This window comes from Gossypium raimondii, unplaced genomic scaffold (genome assembly GCF_025698545.1).
Source record: "Gossypium raimondii isolate GPD5lz unplaced genomic scaffold, ASM2569854v1 Contig00257, whole genome shotgun sequence".
NCBI lineage: Eukaryota > Viridiplantae > Streptophyta > Magnoliopsida > Malvales > Malvaceae > Gossypium > Gossypium raimondii.
In genome coordinates this window covers 52,094-72,848 of record NW_026291357.1, presented here as the reverse complement: position 1 = coordinate 72,848, position 20,755 = coordinate 52,094, and the positions used below count along the sequence as shown (strand labels likewise).

Genomic DNA, 20,755 nt, shown 5'->3' with positions numbered 1-20,755 from the left:
GTGTGACCCTTATAGGTGAAAATTTTCAAATTTTCCTGAAATGTTCTGATTTGGTCCCTGATTGCTCGAAAGCTATTTTTAAGGCCACGTAGGCTCGATTTAACGCTCGTAAATGCATGATTTATTCCATTTTTAATTTCTTATGTATTTATTAAATTAATTGAAAATTAATTGCTATTGGCTATAAAATGTTCCGTTTTGTATGGTAATACTTCGTAACCCTATTCCGGAGACAGAAACGAGTTATGGATGTTATAGATTCAGAAGAGAAACAAGAGTCGGATAATCGTGGATTTGATATCGAATGGAGAACAGAGTAGCAAATCAATTGATTGGAATAAAGAAATAAATCAAATGCAAAGAAGAAATAATTTTGAAATACTTTAATAAAATAAATAAACTCTTGGATCGAAGCGATTCTAAGAGGAAAAACAAATAAGTCGTGGAAAGCCGAAACAAAAAATCTAATCTTACTCTTAAACTACTATGGTTTTTGATTGCGTCTAGGACGACTTAGTTACATCAAACCCCTAATGTCTTATTTGTACAAGTGTTGGCAGCCCAAATTAGGTCTTCGGCACATCCTAGGTCTTCGTATAAAGTTGATTGCACTGATGAAAATAACATCGGCCTACTTGGGCAGGAAGTTGACCTGTGTCCCACCATGCAATGTCTATGGCACAACACAACATGCAAATTCTACCTTGTGTTGTTCGTTTCATGCTTTGATGTCTCGAAAAGCTTGTGCATCACTCGTCCCTTGCTTCCACGTCAATTGGGCCTTTATATCTTCATCCTACACATTCAATTGAACATATTAGTATTACCTAAGGCTCGTGTCGGCCTATTGGTAGCTGTCGTTTACGTCTGCCAAATTAAATTCACTTACTCAACCAACATTCACTAGTAATATAGGGTAAATAGGGAATCGTCCCACGAGGAAGCTTGCAACAAATCTATTTGAAGTGATTTAAAATTAAAGTAATATAAAAGGCATGCGAAAGAAAAGAAAACAAAGGAAAAATGGGGGGGTTTATGTTTTATGATTGCTAAAAAAATAGTCTCAAGTAATAAATAAACTTTGGCTCGAATTAAAACGGCTGAAGAGAAAATTTCAAAAGGAAAAAAAATAATGCTTAGTTGGCAACTCCTTCATCCACCAAGCACAAGTCCTTTGCAACCTGAAATTAAGCTAAGAAATCAAATTAGCAGCAAGGCTGAAAAAATCGCTTACGAAGCATTTTCCTATCCCTAGTAAATTATTCAATTAGAGAACGTTCATGATTGAAACCTTCCTTTAATTACCTTTGTGTCGACTTTGTTGAAGGAATTTTAGAGATTTAGAGACTTCGCCTTGCCTTAACCAAAGAAAATCCACCAGCAGCTTCTAAGATTAAATCCGAAGTTGTCTTAATTAGCTGCGGCCAATTATTTATCACTAATTCTGAGTTCAATTGAGAAATTCGATTTCTCAACTTACACTTAAATGATTATAAGAAAAATTCCCAAATTAATTAGGTGATCACTCCAATTGAGTTAGAAAAATTCCTTTGAAAATAAAATCACACAACTCAAGAGTGCCGAATTTGTTTTGATAACAAAATAAAATTTTCAAAGTACTTGTGCCTGGTTTCAAAAGTGTCGAACTAAGCTTAACTAAACTAGCTACTCATAGATAGCAAAGTAGAACACGAATCCATTGAAAAGAACATGAATTACAAGCTGATTCTTGGAAGGCAAAGTTCTTCGAGTCGTCCGATTTCCCTTCTCCCAACTAGCTGAATTTACTAGCTGCTACTCTAGCTCCTTGATCGGATTTGCTGGGCCAATTTTAGAAAATTCTGCTCACTTGAACCACGCCTTTCCTATGCTGCTGAATATTTTCCTCTGTTTCTTCTCTCCCCCTTTTTCAGCTGCTGTCATCTCTATTTATGGGATAATAACCTCCCACAATTCAAAATTAATTCTGATCTTATCCCTTTTTTCTTAGCCTCACCCGTCGCATGAAAATAGCTTCAGCTTAGTAGAGTTTTAATTTAACTCTTCAAAGCTGATTTGGCTTCCAATTGATTGAACTAAAATCAGCCACCGCTTGGTAAGAAGGAAATAATAATTCCCTTTTTAAGTTTGTCGCATGTTTGGCTTCCAATTGGACCGACTGCTCCTCCTTTATTTGTTTAATTCATTCGGCCTGCTGTACATCCACTTTGGACCGAATTTCCTTCTTTGTTTTATTGTCAATTCAATTTCTTTAAATCAACATCTGACCACCCTCTTCCAGCAGCCTTATTTATGCGAATTATCCTCCCAATTTGAGCTTGTACGGGCATCAACCTGCACATGAAATAAAATTAAAATTAAATTGTTGAATTGGAGTGCAATTAAACTATTACGGCATAGAGTGTCTCTAATCAATTCAAGCTGAATTATAACTTAATTAACCACAAATTAATCAATAAATTAAATAATTTAAATGAATAAGTTAAGCTCGAAATTGAACTTAACAAACTCCCCCATACTTAAATTATTGATCGTCCCTGAGCAATCAAATCAAAAAAAATCAAGAAGAATTTCAGAATGTCAAGATTAGTCAAGAATTGTTGCATCGCTCATGCTTAGGATACATTTTTGAAGTCAATCAGTCTAGATTTTGGTTTATTCTAGAGAGTAAAGAAAAGAAATTAATCATGCTTCTTTGATCAATTCTCACTGGGAAGAATAAAATTATTAACACTCTTCACTCATTGTGTTTAGGCTAATATAATGCTCTCAAATTGAAATCGACCATAATTAACCACCATAGGCTTGCTTGTCCATCTTACCTATAACATAACACATCAAATTCCATAAATATAATCGAGGCAAAAATAAAGGTTGTAATGAGGCCGAGGTAATGTGCAGCGGACGGGAGGAATTAATTGGATGGTGGAGCTAATTTTTCTTAGGCTAGTTAAAATCATCCGGAAGTCATCAATTCTCTTATTTCTTTTTTTCCGACTTTAACAGGAAGATGATTAATTCAATCGGCCTTTCATTGTTTCCATATCCCTTGATTCAGCCGATTTTCCTCATTGTGAACACATAATGCTTTATTCATTTAATCTTCTAGGAAGGCCGCAACTTGCTGCTCCTTTTTCACGAAAATCATCTTTTAATTTCCAGCTAAACGTCACCCCATATTGACCAGCATATGTCGAAATCAGGATGAACTTCCAGACTAAATTAACTAGCCTAAAAGGGTGAGTTGGCTCGGCTTTGGTTTAATTTCTGGAGGTGTAGAAAAAATAAGGAAATTAAGGCTTCAAATTGGCTGGCTAAATGGAAAAATGTCAAGGTCGGTTTCTAATGAGTAATCGTGGCTTAATTCCTATGGCCTCTTAAATCATATTAATGAAAATCAAATGTATTATCATCCTTAATAAGATTTAAAGCAAGTTCTAGAGTAATTGATAGCCGATAACAATAATCACACATGAATGAATAATAACCTCTCAAATTGGCATGGATGTCCCAACTTACGCTTTAGGCTTCAAATTCCTCACAAGGACCACATAATTGATCAATTAAGCAGATTAATTAATTAAAATTTTTTTTTAAATTAAATACGCACCAAAATCAATTAATTGAAAACAAAAATTTAGCCCAACCAATCGACATGCAACCACCCCACTCAACTTGAATTCATGAAATACATCTTCATTCTTTTATTTAAATAGTCTCCTAAAGGAAATTCGACAAGACTTATTCATGAAAGTTGCAAACATCAAATATGTTAGAAAATCAATGAATTGATTCTCCCCCATACTTAATGTTTGCATTGTCCCTAATGCAAAAGAAAAATTAAAAATTTATTGAATGGAAAGAAACAATAATAATAGAAAAGATAAAAGAAAACTTCCCTGAATACGTGGGTTGCCTCCCACAAGCGCCTTCGTTTTAAGTCGTTGGCTCGACATCACAATTTCTCATGGATCCTCAAGATTGATCTCCTCCAACCAAGCTGCATGCTCTCCTTCATGAAAATGTTTCAACCTGTGACCATTCACTTTGAAAATTTTAGTAGTCTCGAGGCTCCTCATTTCGATTGCCCCATGATGATGCACTTCGGTTATTATAAATGGACCAAGCCACCTTGATTTTAACTTACCGAGAAACAATTTAAGCTTAGAATTAAAGAGTAGTACCTTTTCCCCCACCTTAAATTCTTTACGAATCAGCTTGGAGTCACGAAATGCCTTCGACTTACCTTTGTAGATGATTGAATTGTCATATGCCTCTAGGCGCAACTCCTCCAATTCTTGCAGCTTCAATTTGCGTTCTTTACCTGCCAAACTATAATCCAAATTGCATTGCTTAACAGCCCAGAATGATTTATGCTCAAGCTCAACGGGAAGATGACATGCCTTCCCAAAACCAACCCTGTAAGGTGACATCCCAATTGGCGTTTTGTAAGCTGTTCGAACCGCCCACAATGCTTCATCTAACCTTTGACTCCAATCTTTCCTATTGGGATTAACAATTTTCTCTAAAATTTCCTTAATCTCTTTGTTACTACTCTCGGCTTGCCCATTGGTTTGAGGGTGATAAGCTGTCGACACTTTGTGGATGACACCAAATTGTGCAAATAAAGCTTTCAAGGTTCTATTACAGAAATGTGTTCCCTTGTCACTAATTATAGCCCTTGGTACCCCATATCTATTTAAAATGTTGGTCTTAAGAAGTTTCACCACAGTTCTAGCATCATCAGCTCTAGTTGGGAATGCTTCTACCCATTTCGACAAGTAATCAACACAAACAAGAATGTATAGATAACCGAAAGAAGAAGGAAAATGCCCCATAAAATCAATACCCCATACATCAAAGATATCACAAACATAAAAATTATATAATGGCATTTGATTTCGGCTACTTAAATTACCGGTTTTTTGACATGATGCACATGTTTTACAAAATGCATATGAATCTTTATGAATAGTCGGCCAAAATAACCCACACTCAAGTATTTTATGAGCTGTTCGCTTAGGCCCAAAATGTCCTCCACCTTCTCGAGAGTGACAAAAATTAAGCACCGAATCTATCTCACTGTCATCGACACAACGCCTAATTATTTGATCACTACAAAATCGCCAAAGGTATGGCTCTTCCCATAAGTAAAATTGGGCTTGACTTCTAATTTTTTCTCTTAAATGTCTAGGTGCATTCGTAGGGAACTCTTTAGTCACTAAGTAGTTCACTATGTCGGCATACCATGGCAAAACACTAGACACACTATAAAGTCGCTCATCGGGAAATAAATCACTCGGCTCATCCCTCAAAATTCCAGTCTCTATCCTACTCAAATGATCGGCCACAAGATTTTCCTTACCTTTCTTATCTTTAATTTCCAAGTCAAATTCTGCAAAAGCAAAATCCATCTTATTAATCGAGGTTTAGCTTCTTTTTATGCAAAGAAATATTTAAGAGCACCATGGTCGAAAATACAACAACTTTGACTCTAACAAGTATGCTCTAAATTTTTCTAAGGCAAAAACTATGGCATAGAGCTCTTTCTCGGTCGTGGTGTAATTGCATTGAGCTGGGTTCAATAGCTCGCTAGCATACCTGATAATATAAGACTCCTTACCATTTCTTTGCCTAAGTGCCGCACCAACAGCCTTATCACTGGCATCACATAAAATTTCAAAAGGTAATGCGTAATTCGGCCCTTGTATGATAGGGGCTGTGATCAATTTCAATCTCAATTCATCAAAAGATTTCCTGCAATTCTCACTAAATTCAAATGCAACATCCTTACCGAGCAATGCACATAACGGTGACGATATCTGTGAAAAATTCTTGATGAACCGACGGTAAAAACCTACATGACCCAAGAAGGATCGAATTCCTTTCACTGTACCTGGATAAGGTAGATTTTTAATTACCTCAACTTTGGCTTGGTCGACTTCTAAGCCTTTAGCTGAGACGACATGCCCCAATACTACGCCCTTTTCAACCATGAGATGACATTTCTCAAAATTCAATATCAGGTTAGTCTCAATACAACGCCTAAGAACTAACACAAGATGATGCAAACATTGATCAAATGAATCACCATAAATAGTAAAATCATCCATGAACACCTCCATTAAATGTGAGATAAAATCTGAAAATATGCTCGTTATACCTCTTTGAAAAGTAGCTGGTGCGTTGCATAATCCGAAAGGCATTCTCTTGAAGGCGTAAGTTCCAAACGGGCAAGTGAAGGTGGTCTTCTCTTGATCCTCAGGTGCAATAGGTACCTGCAAATAACCTGAATAGCCATCTAAAAAACAAAAATGTGAGCGACCAGCTAACCTTTCTAACATTTGATCCATGAATGGAAGGGGGTAGTGGTCTTTTTTAGTGGCTCTGTTCAGTTTCCAATAGTCTATACAAACGCGCCAACCATTCTGCACCCTTGTAGGAATCTCTAACCCTTCCTCGTTGGTAACTATTGTAGTTCCTCCCTTCTTAGGTACAACATGAATTGGACTTACCCACTTTGAATCGGCTATAGGATAAATGACATCGGCTTCCAACCACTTTAAAATTTCAGTCTTGACTACCTCCATCATTGGTGGGTTCAATCGTCGTTGAGGGTCTCTTTTGGGAACTGAATCTGGTTCCAAGGCTATCTTGTGAGTACATAAAGTCGTACTAAGCCCCCGAATATCGGCTAGTGTCCAACCGAAGGCTTCTTTATGCTCCCTAAGAACCCTAAGCAGCTTAGATTCTTGCATCTCAGTTAAAGCATTCGACACTATCAATGGTAGAGTTTGATTTTCCCCCAAATAAATATACTTCAAATTTTCGGGCAGCTCTCTTAACTCTAATTTAGGTGGCGAAATCAATGAAGGAACTTGCTTACCAGTCACCATAAGATTAGGGAGAATCGGCTTGAATTGTGTCAATTTGGCGAGTCTAAAGCACAAAGCGAGTCAATTAAAAATCGAAACGATAAATTCACCTTGTCGATATCAAAAATACTCTTAGCGAGAATGCTTTTCAACTCGTCTTCTTCTCCTAATTCATAGACATCTTGAACAAAATTGTCAATTACATCAAGAGTAAATACAGAATTAATATCAGTGGGATACCTCATAGCATCAAATATATTAAATTTAATTATCTCACCATCAAATTCCATTGTTAAATTCCCTTTATGCACATCAATTTTCGTTCTAGCTGTCTTAAGGAAGGGTCTACCTAAGAGTAAGGGTACATCAACGGAGTTATCACTAGCTCCCATGTCTAAAACATAAAAATCAGCTGGAAAAACTAACTCATTTACTTGCACTAGAACATCTTCTAAAACGCCATCAGGGTAGGCATTACTTCTATCTGCAAGTTGAATTATCAGTCCTGTGTCTTTTAATGCACCTAATTGAACTCTATCGTAGATACTCCTAGGCATGACATTTATAGAAGCACCCAAATCAAGCATAGCTCTATCTAGTTTAAGGTCTCCTATCTTACAAGGTATCGAAAACATGCCAGGATCTTTACATTTAATAGGAAGCTTCTTTTGAAATACCGTAGAGACATTTTCGCCTAAGCTAATCTTCTCGTTTCCAATTAATTTCCTTTTAGATGTGCACAATTCTTTTAAAAACTTAGCATATCTAGGTACTTGTTTAATTGCATCAATCAATGGGATATTAACTTGTACCTTACGGAAAGTCTCTAAAATTTCAGCATTGACGTCATCTGACTTTTCCTTCCTCAAACGTTGTGGAAACGGCGCCTTTGGCACATAAGACCGAGGCTGGTTATTAGCATCTTGACTTGCTTGAGCTCGAGGTTCGGGAACACTTGTTTCTTGCTCAAAATTTGCTGTATTGCGCAAAGTAGTGGACTTTTGTGAACGTGATTTCCTTGCTTCCTTTGGAGCTGCCTCAGTTTCGTCTACCTCATCACTGTTTTGGGCCTTCTTTAGTGACGATCTCAACTCCTTCCCACTTCGCAAAGTTATAGCACTGACATTATCCCTCGGATTTGCAACAGGCTGTGATGGTAACCGATTATTTACCTGTGCTTGCAAGTTCCCTAGATTAACGTCGGTCGACGAGGCTCTGGTTTGCAACTGTTTCACTGCCGATTCCAAAGACTGGAATCTTCCATCGGTTTCCTTTTTCTGGTCAACCATCATCTTCATCATTTGTTCAAGCATGGTATGAGTCTTAGTTTCAGCACTAAGGTTTTGATGGTTGGATTGTTGCTGTGACAAATTATATGGTAGGGAATTTTGCTGCTCAAATCCCGGAGGTGCTGCTCGGTTTTGGTATCTGAGATTGGGGTGGTCTCTCCATCCCTCATTATATGTAGCTGACTATGGATCATACCTCCTCTGATTTGGAAAGACGGCATTAGCTTCCCCTTCCTATAATGTCGGACACATATCTGTGGTATGTCCTTCCAAACAACAAATGCCACATAGTGAAGCTTTCGTATTACCTCCAGTCATCAATTTACCTACCATAGCCGTTAAGTTAGCTAACTGAGCCTCCATCATACTTGACTGGCCCTCATCCATTCGTTTACCCAAATCGGACCTCCTGAGACTGAATTGCTGTGTATTCTGCGCCATATTAGCAATCAAATTCCGGGCTTGCTCCGGAGTTTTATCAACCAATGAACCTCCACTCGCTGCATCAATCATTCCTCGACCTTGTGGTGTCAACCCTTCATAAAAATATTGCACTAAGAGCTGCTCACTAATCTGATGTTGTGGACAACTCGCACATAGTCGTTTAAACCTTTCCCAGTACTCATATAATGACTCACCCACCAACTGCTTAATTCCACAAATTTCCTTCCTGATTGACCCTATTCTTGATGCCGGAAAATACTTCTCAAGGAAAGCCTTATGTAACCCTGTCCAAGTTGTGAATGATCCTGGCGGCATGTAATATAACCAGTCCTTTGCCAATCCTTGTAACGAGAAAGGGAAGGCTCGGAGCTTGATTTGTTCCTCTTCAATGCCATCTGGCTGCATAGTTGAACAAGTAATTAGAAATTCATTAATATGACGGTAAGGGTCCTCACCTGGTAGTCCATTGAATTTCGGCAACAGATTCAGGAATCCCGAATTAAGCTTTAATGGCCTATCAAGGGCAGGATACGTGATAGATGGTGGTTGCGCAGCCAGGTTAGGAGCGGCCAATTGCTTCAAGGTCTGGTTAGCCATGTTGGATTCCTCTGCAACGTTAGGCTCAACGTGAGGATTGGGATGTTCGGCTTGCTGGCTGGTGATGTTAGCAGGAAACTCCGATGTTCGTCGTCCACTCCTTAATAACATATACTAGAAGAACTAGTCCACCTGCATAAACAAAAACAAGAAAATAAAGTAAGTTCTGAAAATCAAATAGATTTGACTACGTCGCTCCCCGACAACGGCGCCAAAATTTGGTAGCTGTCGTTTACGTCTGCCAAATTAAATTCACTTACTCAACCAACATTCACTAGTAATATAGGGTAAATAGGGAATCGTCCCACGAGGAAGCTTGCAACAAATCTATTTGAAGTGATTTAAAATTAAAGTAATATAAAAGGCATGCGAAAGAAAAGAAAACAAAGGAAAAATGGGGGGGTTTATGTTTTATGATTGCTAAAAAAATAGTCTCAAGTAATAAATAAACTTTGGCTCGAATTAAAACAGCTGAAGAGAAAATTTCGAAAGGAAAAAAAATAATGCTTAGTTGGCGACTCCTTCATCCACCAAGCACAAGTCCTTTGCAACCTGAAATTAAGCTAAGAAATCAAATTAGCAGCAAGGCTGAAAAAATCGCTTACGAAGCATTTTCCTATCCATAGTAAATTATTCAATTAGAGAACGTTCATGATTGAAACCTTCCTTTAATTACCTTTGTGTCGACTTTGTTGAAGGAATTTTAGAGATTTAGAGACTTCGCCTTGCCTTAACCAAAGAAAATCCACCAGCGGCTTCTAAGATTAAATCCGAAGTTGTCTTAATTAGCTGCGGCCAATTATTTATCACTAATTCTGAGTTCAATTGAGAAATTCGATTTCTCAACTTACACTTAAATGATTATAAGAAAAATTCCCAAATTAATTAGGTGATCACTCCAATTGAGTTAGAAAAATTCCTTTGAAAATAAAATCACACAACTCAAGAGTGTCGAATTTGTTTTGATAACAAAATAAAATTTTCAAAGTACTTGTGCCTGGTTTCAGAAGTGTCGAACTAAGCTTAACTAAACTAGCCTCTCATAGCTAGCAAAGTAGAACACGAATCCATTGAAAAGAACATGAATTACAAGCTAATTCTTGGGAGGCAAAGTTCTTCGAGTCGTCCGATTTCCCTTCTCCCAACTAGCCAAATTTACTAGCTGCTACTCTAGCTCCTTGATCGGATTTGCTGGGCCAATTTTAGAAAATTCTGCTCACTTGAACCACCCCTTTCCTATGCTGCTGAATATTTTCCTCTGTTTCTTCTCTCCCCCTTTTTCAGCTGCTGTCATCTCTATTTATGGGATAATAACCTCCCACAATTCAAAATTAATTCTGATCTTATCCCCTTTTTCTTAGCCTCACCCGTCGCATGAAAATAGCTTCAGCTTAGTAGAGTTTTAATTTAACTCTTCAAAGCTGATTTGGCTTCCAATTGATTGAACTAAAATCGGCCACCGCTTGGTAAGAAGGAAATAATAATTCCCTTTTTAAGTTTGTCGCATGTTTGGCTTCCAATTGGACCGACTGCTCCTCCTTTATTTGTTTAATTCATTCGGCCTGCTGTACATCCACTTTGGACCGAATTTCCTTCTTTGTTTTATTGTCAATTCAATTTTTTTAAATCAACATCTGACCACCCTCTTCCAGCAGCCTTATTTATGCGAATTATCCTCCCAATTTGAGCTTGTACGGGCATCAACCTGCACATGAAATAAAATTAAAATTAAATTGTTGAATTGGAGTGCAATTAAACTATTACGGCATAGAGTGTCTCTAATCAATTCAAGCTGAATTATAACTTAATTAACCACAAATTAATCAATAAATTAAATAATTTAAGTGAACAAGTTAAGCTCGAAATTGAACTTAACACCTATTGGGTCACAACACTAATAAAATGTGTTAAAAAATACTTATTTTATTAATATTTAATCCTAACGCCTAAATACCGAAAACATATTATAAAATACTATATTGCTTAGAAAATAAGCTCCTTAATTGCGAAATTGACTCTAATTAATTACTACATTTGACGACAGGTCATCTAGTTATTAAAACACTAAATGTGATACTTTGAAATTGTTCTACATCATCATTTGAAAATTTAGAAAATGTGACACAATCTTAGAGTGCCGATCATCAAACTTTTATATTTTTGAAGTTCAAGGATAAAAAGGACTTAATTGGTAAGTTCAAATACCAAAGTGAACAAAAATAATAATGTACCAAAATGAACTTAGTTATCAAATTCAAAGGTCAAAAATTAAATTATATAAATCAAACAAATTAATTAAGATTGGATACGAGAATTAAGGTATTTAAAATATCGAACAAATTTAACATTTTACATTTTTTAAAATAACATTGTACATTTATTTTACTCATAAGTGATAAAGCATAAAAATATAAAGTCTAGCTCACCATGTTGTAATCCCATATTGCCATGCTAGTAAAATAAATTACTATTGAAATAGTTTAAAATATTATTGGGATAAATTACACTATTAGTCACTCAACTTTTAGTGTATTCCTGTTTTGGTCATTAAACTATAAAAAATTTCACTTTTTGCACTAACATTTTCAATTAGTTCTTTGGTCACTTTTCGTTAAGTCCTTAATAAAAATGATGATGTGGCTTTTTAGTTAGTATATAACACATTTAGTCCTAAACAATTGCATATTCTATTAATTTAATTCTAATTCTAAATAATTTAATAAATTTAACCTGCACGTATAAAAACTCAATCAGTTTGGTCTTCAAACATAACTTTATCGCAAACTAGAACTATAATTTAGATTCAACTCATACCAATAAATTTCAAAATATAATGTTAAATTAAATTGTAATAAAAGAATTTGTTTTGTATTTCCAAAAAAAAAGTTTTGTAATTAAATAATTGGGCATGGTGTAGCTGCAAGTTATGCAGACTGGCTTGATTTTCCATGTATTATTGTTGTTTGCTATTGAGGCCCCATTCTCCTTTGCTTTTTAGAAGGACTTTTGCAATAAAAAGTCCTTTTCTCTTAAAAGGAATGAAGAACGGTCTCCATTCCTAAAAAAATTTACCGATTAAAAAGTCCTTTTCTCTAGATGAAGAAGTTAAAAATTTCACCATTGCTTCAGCCAAAAGTGCTTTTGGTTGATAATTTCCATTTTTAACCTGTCTTCTCCCCTCAAAAAACGTTCTTTGCTCTTATTCTTTGCCTGAGATATCAAGTTCTTTGCCTTTGTTTCTTTTCCTCTGGTTCTTTGTTCCTCTTCCGCCGGTGAGTTTCTTTTTTTCTTATTCTCTTTAATTGTTCATTATACTTTGTTTTTAGTTATTTTCTGATTGTTTGATTTTTATAGAAATTTTACATTTTTTTATAGGGAATATTGTCAACTGAAAGGGGTCAAAAAGCTATATTATCATTTGATTCTTATGAAAGATCTTTGATTGAGGTAAATATTATGTTCTTTGTTTTGTTTGCTTATTATATTGTCTGATGGTTGAAAGTTTTATCCAAGTTGAAATTTTTGTGACATTAGCAGCATGTTTGGTTGGGTGTATCGGTGGGCCCCACTTATTACGCCTCTAATACGTTGTTTGGTTCAATGTATTGCTATTACAAGGCTAAACCATTACTGACATAATCGGTGAAATCCACCGATTTCTAATCCCTCCCTTTTGCTCAGTTTAGACGCTGCTTTAGTTTACCCTCCCTATTTTACCCTCCCAGGCTTCACCTTTTATTTTCTTTTTTCTTTACAACCGATTTGCTCCTTCTCAACCTTTTCTTTTCTTTTTGTATCATTATAGCTCCAAATTTTTGTTGTTTGATCGAATCCAAAATATTAATCTCAGCTTCGCACAAAAACTGTAAGTCAAATTTCTTTCTATCAGCAGTTTATTTCTTTATCGTTTTCGTTGAATTTTGCTGCTCGTTTAGTTATTCTTTCAGTCGAATCCGTGATGAGTTATGAATATCGGATATATGTTATCATTATCTTTATTTCTCGTTGTAGTTCCTTGAAATTTTTTTTATTTTGTTGAAACCAAATGAAAAGAATCAATGGAGGGGCTGATAAAATAACCTAAAATTGAACCAGAAGACAACCAGTTTCAATTCTTATCTTCCCAGGTAATTCTTATTATTTTTTCTTTCTCGTGTTAAATATCTATTTGGTTGCATTGAAAACCAAGGAAAAGGAACTGGAAAGTTTGTAAATGTTGTTTCTCTGCTTTTTCTAATTGGGTTTAGCCCAGATGGTTGAATGAATAACCTTAACTAAGATGGCATACAATTTTCTATTGTTTATTCTTTTTTTCTTTGAAAAGGGAGCATCTGTTAGTTTTAGTTTTCTTTTTGATTTGGATTAATTGTTATTTAGCTTCTCCAAGTAGAGGGTTGTTCTTAGTATTTCTTTGTATGACAAAATTTGAAGGTTCTTATTGGATACCTGAGATTGATCGCACTGTTTTAGCATTGCTGCATTGTTAAGGATAGTCAGTAGCTGTTAGTCAAGAGTAGCTGTTAGTCGAAGCTGTTATACAATTGGTTCAATTGTAACTATTTGCTATCCATTATAGTCTGCTAAGGAGTTAATAGTAGCTGTTAGTCGAAGCTGTTATATATATTCTTGTATGAATAGCTATAGAGACTTTATTGTAAAGAGATCATCTTTGCAGATTGATGGTATTTCAATATCAGATGTCTTTCTTCTTGTATGTTTAGTGTGTATCTTGATATGCATTGATGTGATTTCCCAGTATTAGAGCAAAGTCATTGTTTAAATTGTAGGTTATTTAATTTGATATGGATTTTAGTATGGCAGCAAGTTTTATGTCGAAATGTACCTATAGGCTATAGCATATTTTGCTTCTTTTTTTTCTTTTTTTGCTCGCATAATATGCTTATCTTTGTTCTTTTAGTTTGTGGAATAACTTGTTAATCTTGGTGAATGGTAGCTATTTTTATTTTGATTTTTTTTGTTATTGTTGTTTATTGGTTCAAGGAAAAACAATAGTGTTTTTTTTAATGATGGTGTTAGGATCTGGAAAAACAATTTTTGTTATTCTTGTTTATTGTTGTTTATTTTTGTTTATTTGTCTAAGAAGGTAGGGGAGTTAGTTATGCATATTATCTGAGTCAAAATGATGATTGTATATCTTGTTGTTCAGACTATAGTTTGAGTCTCTGATATATATGTTTGACACGGGTGTGTTATGTTCATTTTTTCTCCAATTTTTTTAATGTATTTGGAGGATTTTTAGAGGATTATCTCCATATATTCATTCTGGTCCTAGACCTGCATCAAACATGGATGCATAAAGGAAAAGAAAGAGTCTAACTAACATAGAGTTACGGATGTTTGGTCTGCTGATCTGCGTTATGCTTTTTTGGTTCAATGCCAGATTGCTTAAAAGACTGAGATGTCTGCCTTCATTCATCTTCAGTTGCTGAAATTCGCATTTGAGTTCGGATGAATGTTTCTCCCATAGTTTAAAACATCAATGACAAGTATTAGTTTATGCATCTCTCTTTCTCCATTGGAAATGTCATTCGTTTTATTTTTTTATCTTTTGCAGGTGCAAAAGCTAATGGGTTCAACACCATTGGATCTTGCCAAGTTTAACATGGTAAAGAGTGGAGAAATGAGCCGTAATGCTCCTTGTTCATGTGGTTCCAAGAAGAGATACAAAAGGTAATTTGGCACACTATTTCCCAGAGATCTGTGTTGCTGTGAGTAGCTCATAACCTGGACGCAGTGCTTAAGAGATTTTATGTCCTCAACCACGGAATGTTTTTCCAGTGCCAGTGTTGTTCCCTTCAAGTAGCACAATTTGTTTATCTTCTTTCATAAGAAGTTTCGCTTTGTGAGCTAGTTTCATTTTGATACTTATATGTTGTTGAGGTCTACTTTAGTATCTAACTTTACAAGTAGGTATATTTTGACTATGAATTTATATTCCGTCCAAATTTAATGATGTGAGACAATCTTAAAGTGTTATGTCAATAAAATTTTATATATTTCAAGTTCAAAGATTAAAATATATCTAATTGTCAAGTTCAATTATTAAAGTGTTATGTCAATAAAATTTTATATATTTCAAGTTCAAAGATTAAAATATATCTAATTGTCAAGTTCAATTATTAAAGTGGACAGAAAATATACAAGTACTAAAATAATAAACTTAATTGTCAAGTTCAGGTCAAGAAGTACACAAATCTTTGGGGTAAATTTTAAAATATACATGAAATTTAATTTAGGGTATGTTTGTTAATATTTTCTAATTTTTTGTAGAATAATTAAATTATTTGATTCACTAATGATGTTTTAGCACATTAAATTTGTATTATGGTTTAAAAATAATAAATGAGATTAAATATTTTTATATTATTACATATTATGATTTTAGTAAATTAATATAAGAATAATTATATTAAGAATTTTATTAAATTATATATTTTTATTAAATTATATTTAATAATAATTATGTTTAAATATGATTAAATTATTTATTATTGATATTAATAATCTTATTAAAATTTAAATAACAATAACAATAATCATTTACCAAAACAAATTTTTGCTAAGGGTATTCTAGTCATTTTAGTTTTTTCCATTATGCTATTACACCTCTATTCCATTCAACCAAACACAAGAATACTATTATGCCTCTATTCCATTACATTCAACCAAACAATTGATTTGTTATTACACCTCTATTCCATTACACATCTATTCCATTACACCTCTAATCCAATACAGCAAACCAAACTTGCCCTAGATGTCATACCCAATTTAGCCCGGGCCCAAAACCATAAATGAAGCCCAAATTACAAAATCAAATCCAATTACATTAGACCCACTAAGCCCAAAAATTACAAACCTAATACCTAAGCCCATTACCCTAACCCACTAGCCTAAAGCACCAAAAAAAACAAACAGCAAAAACCCTAGGCGGTTGGCAGCGAACTAGGGCCGCAGCAGCCCCCGCACGTCGCAGCAACTTCGCCCACGTTTAGCAGCCTCTGTGCACGCCGCGCACACGCACGTTCTTCCTGCAAAAGAACTGAAAAATAGCAGAAAAATAGCAACAATGGTAGAAAAATAGCAGCAAAAACTGAAATATCTATTATTTTATTATTTTATTATTTATTTATTATTAGGATTTTTGAGGATTGTTTTCATTTCTGGCTACAAAAGGCCAAAATACGAAACTGTAAAAAAAGGGGAGGGGGTATTCATAAAAAGGATATGAAATCATTACGAGAAATAAAAAAAGAAAAAACTTCAAAGGCAACTCGGATTTTTAAAGGTGACTTAAGGTTTTTTATTGTTCTTTCTTTTCTTTTTGGTGTTTGATCTATTGTACAAAAAAAGAAAAATAGAAGAGAAAGCAAGAGTTTTACCTGTTAGAGCGGTGCTGAATACTTCCTTTCTCTCCGTCACGATCGGAGTTTGGAGGGAGAAAGGCTGAGAGCGGCGCGAAAGTTGTGAGACAAAGGGCTTAGGGTTTCTTTTGTTAGCCAACTAAAAAGGATTTTAGGGTTTTTCGGTAGCTTTTATAGGAGCGTCTAAACGACGTCGTTTAGAGCCTGCTTCAGAGGCCCTAAAATGGCGTCGTATCTGCTGATCCACATCGTGACCCGATCCGACCCTGAGAGATCCGCCTTTTTTTTCTATGGTCTAATTTCACGTTTAGCCCCTCTGTAGTTGGTGTCATTTCAATTAAGTTTTCTTCATTTTTTAAAATGAAACTGCACATTTGATTCCGATTTCATTTAGATCCATGTGTAAATGGCGTCGTTTTCAATGTTTGGATTTGAGTATCCAGATTTTGTGCGTTTAATTTCTGTTTTAGTCCCTCAGTTTTGAGTCCATTACAAAGTAGTCTTTCTTTATTTTTATTTTTGTTTGTAGTTTTTTTTTAATTTTGTTTTAATTCCAATTCTATCTTTGATCCATTATTTTATTTTATTTTTCTTTTCTTTTATTCTTTAAATTATGTTTCAATTCAAATTTAGTATTTATTAGTTTAATTTTAAATCTAATTAGTCCATATTTTTATACGTTTTTTTCTTTTTCTTTTTAAATCTAATGCTAGTTAATATTTAATCTTAACATTGTTTTAAATTTATCATTAGTATTATTTTAATATTTAATAAACTATCATTTTAAATTATCATATATCATAATTTAAAATTTATCGTATACTATAATTTAAAACTTATCCAATATTATTATTTTAAATGTATTATGTATTCATATTTTTAAAAAATTATTATGTATTATTATTTTAAAATTATTATGTATTAAATATATCACTTTTTTTTGATTTTTGTAAATTCATTATAATTTGTATATATTACGATTTTATCTTATATTGTATTCTGAAATTCACTTTTTGTATTTCTTTATTTTAAATATTTTTACAATAATATTTTTTTACAATTTTATGATATATATACATATATAATTCATATTAAAGTATTTGTTTCATGTTGTATATTAACATTCCATCACATTTTTAAGAAAAAAAATATATTTGGTTTCATCAAAGCATTAAAACCATTTTGTTCAAAGACTTTCAAGATAACGCAATATTTGGTATTTGGGATCTTCTAGAGGATTGAGCCCTAACGTATTGGGTTCTAATTTTCCTCGTTGAACCTAAATAATCGAGAATATTCTTTATTTAAAACACATAAATAAAAAATCATTTTCGAGAATTCAACATGTTGTGTCCTAACGCATTGGGTATGACATATTGTTTTCTCAAGAAGAAGATTTTCCTAAAAAAAATAAAGGCAATATTCAATGTTTGGGATTCTGAGAAATTGTACCCTAACGTATTGGGTCTCGATTTCTTCGTCTGACTTAAACAATTGAATATCCTTTTAAATTTCATCGCTTGAGTTTTTTTGGACAAGCTCATTCTTGAGGATATGAAATATCATACCCTAACGCATTGGGTGTGACATTTTCTTTTCCCTAAATGAGAGGGTTTTAACATGTAATTTGATTTATACAAGTTTTTAAATACAAGGATCGTATTTTAAAATCTTTCCAAACTTTTGACACTAAGACATTAAACAATCGATTCGGTACCAATTTTGGGCGTTACGAGGGTGCTAACCCTTCCTCGTGCGTAACCGACTCCCGAACCTATTTTCTCAAAATTTGTAGGCCTAAAATCGTTTTCAAGGTGAACCGATCACACCTCAATAAAAGATTGGTGGCGAATCCAATTTTCGTTTTTAAGTCAACTAAATTTTTTGTTTTATCAAAAAATGGTTTCGACATTAGAAGATTGGTCTTTTGACATTGTCTAACCCTAAGCTACAACGAGAATACCCTTGTGTCATGGGTTGCGCATGGGAAAACGCAACCATGACAAACTTGTACGATCCATCGTATTTTAAGGAGGTCATTTGGCCCAACCAAACTGGCCCGTTGCCTGAAGAGATTAAAAGCCCATCCCAAGAGCCTGATAAATAAGGGAAGGGACCCAAGAAGATATGATTATTTAATCTTAGAGTTCTAATTGTATACAGCTTCTAATTATGTCTTAGAGTTCTAATTGTATACAGCTTTTAATTGTATCCTTTGATGTACTTTGAGGCTCAACTATAAATGGAGACCTCTTTACTCATTGTATGGCATTTAGTTGTTAATAAGAATTTTGAGAGTATTCACTCAAACTTTTCTCTCAAGTGTTCTTGCTTTTGTTCATCTTTCAAGGCTCGTTCTTACTTCGTTCTTCTGCTGTTCTTGGTGAAAATCTTAAGGGAATTCTATTGAATCCTTTATTGTTGCGAGTTAAGCTGACTTGGGCGTTTTTGCTGTTGAATCCTTTTTTTTACAAGTTAGGCTGAATTAGGCGTTTTAAGCAGAGAAACTGCCTAAGGCCGCACGGATCGCATGGGAAAACTCTAAGTCCGTGACAGTTGGTATCCGAGCTAAGGTTCGTAGCTACCGTTGAAAGATGTCGAAAGAAGTTGAGGGAATGGAGACCCGTGGGAGGGCAAGGAAAGCTAGTCGCTCGAGGGACATATTGTCAGCTTTAGAGGATCGTGTCGTCACTCTCGAAAATTCCGCGGGGGATATCAAGGAGAGGATTGATGATGTCGATGATAGGCTCCATGATGGATTGCAGTCCATGCAGGAGCAGCTCAAAGTGTATGTGATTGATAATGTGGAACAGTTGACTGGTAGAGATGATGCCATTGAGGCTATGGTGGCAGACTTGAAGGGAGAGATTGCGGAGCTCAAGGGTGAACTCACAATCTACAAGGTTGCTTTGGGCAATGGTGGGTTAGCGGCTGTCGCACCCAAGCCCAATATTGATGTTCCCAAGCCCAAGGAGTTCAAGGGAATAAGGTCCGCAAGAGATGTGGACAACTTTTTGTGGGAAATCGAGCAATACTTCTGTGCCAAAGGCATCACGGAGGATGTCACTAAGGTAACTACTGCTGCAATGTATTTATCTGACGTTGCTTTGTTGTGGTGGCGTCGTAGGTCCACCGATGTGAGACGTGGTGGGATCGAAATCGAAACATGGGAGGAGTTTCGATGTGAGTTCAAAGCACAGTTTTACCCAGAGTATGCCGAGGATGAGGCTCGAGCAAAGTTATGTTGGCTTGCAACAAGGCACGTGAGGGAGTATGTGCGGGAGTTTAGCGAGCTTATGCTCCAAATCTCGATATGGGGAGAAAGAGGCATTCTTTTCCTTCATGGATGGATTAAAACCGTATGGCAAGAGTTGCAACGCCGAGGAGTTCAAGAACTCACCAAGGCTATGTCGATGTGTAATCGCTTCTTGAATTTGGTGGAAAGAAAGATAGTCCCAATTCTTCTAAGCCCAGATTTAACCAAAAGAGTAATAGTGGGGGAGATAAAGAAAGGTCCACTAGGAACGGTAATGGTAAGAAGCCTTGGGACAAGAGAAAGTGTGGGCCTATAAGTTGCTTTCATTGTGATGGTCCTCATATGATCAAGGATTGCCCAAAGAAGGCCGCTCTCACGGCCATGGAAGCAAAGGGGGAGTCCGATGTGGAGGATAACAATCTTGGTTCGATACTAGGGGGTGTGAAGATAGAATGAGCCCTGGTTTGATGTTTGTAGACATCATTGTGGCCAGCAGAAAATTGAATGCGCTCGTTGACACAGGTGCTTCTGATTTGTTCATATCCGAGGAGGCTGCTTGTAAACTGGGCCTAAAGATAGAAAATGAAGTGGGTTGGATCAAAACAGTAAACTCAGAAAGTGTTCCAATCAAGGGGGTTGCAAAGGGAGTAGATCTTCAACTCGGCAAATGGTCCGGGAAGGTATCCATTAAGGTAATACCACTGGATGACTATGACTTTGTGGTTGGACTAAGCTTCCTTGATCATTTTAATGCTCTTATTGCCCCTTCGAGCAATTACATGGTGATTTCAGACGCGAAACATCAATGCATGGTGAAAGTGACAAGGAAGAGAAGCTTTGAGGGAAAAACACTGTCAGCAATTCAGTTTGCTAAAGGTGTACGGAGAAATGAAGTCTCATATTTAGCCA

At 35.3% G+C, this 20,755-nt stretch overlaps 2 long non-coding RNA genes across 2 annotated transcripts; one reads left to right on the top strand and one right to left on the bottom strand.

The window, feature by feature from the left end:
• Nucleotides 1-361: 361 nt before the first annotated feature.
• LOC105774898 (uncharacterized) lies at nt 362-2,425 on the bottom strand. Its single transcript, XR_001127591.2, has 2 exons — nt 1,720-2,425; nt 362-796 (listed from the first exon to the last, which is right to left on the bottom strand). It is a non-coding gene; the product is annotated as an uncharacterized LOC105774898 (long non-coding RNA).
• A 10,260-nt stretch (nt 2,426-12,685) lies between these two features.
• LOC105778322 (uncharacterized) lies at nt 12,686-15,235 on the top strand. The gene is made up of 2 exons (XR_001128665.2): nt 12,686-13,070; nt 14,781-15,235. It is a non-coding gene; the product is annotated as an uncharacterized LOC105778322 (long non-coding RNA).
• The last annotated feature ends 5,520 nt before the right edge of the window (nt 15,236-20,755 follow it).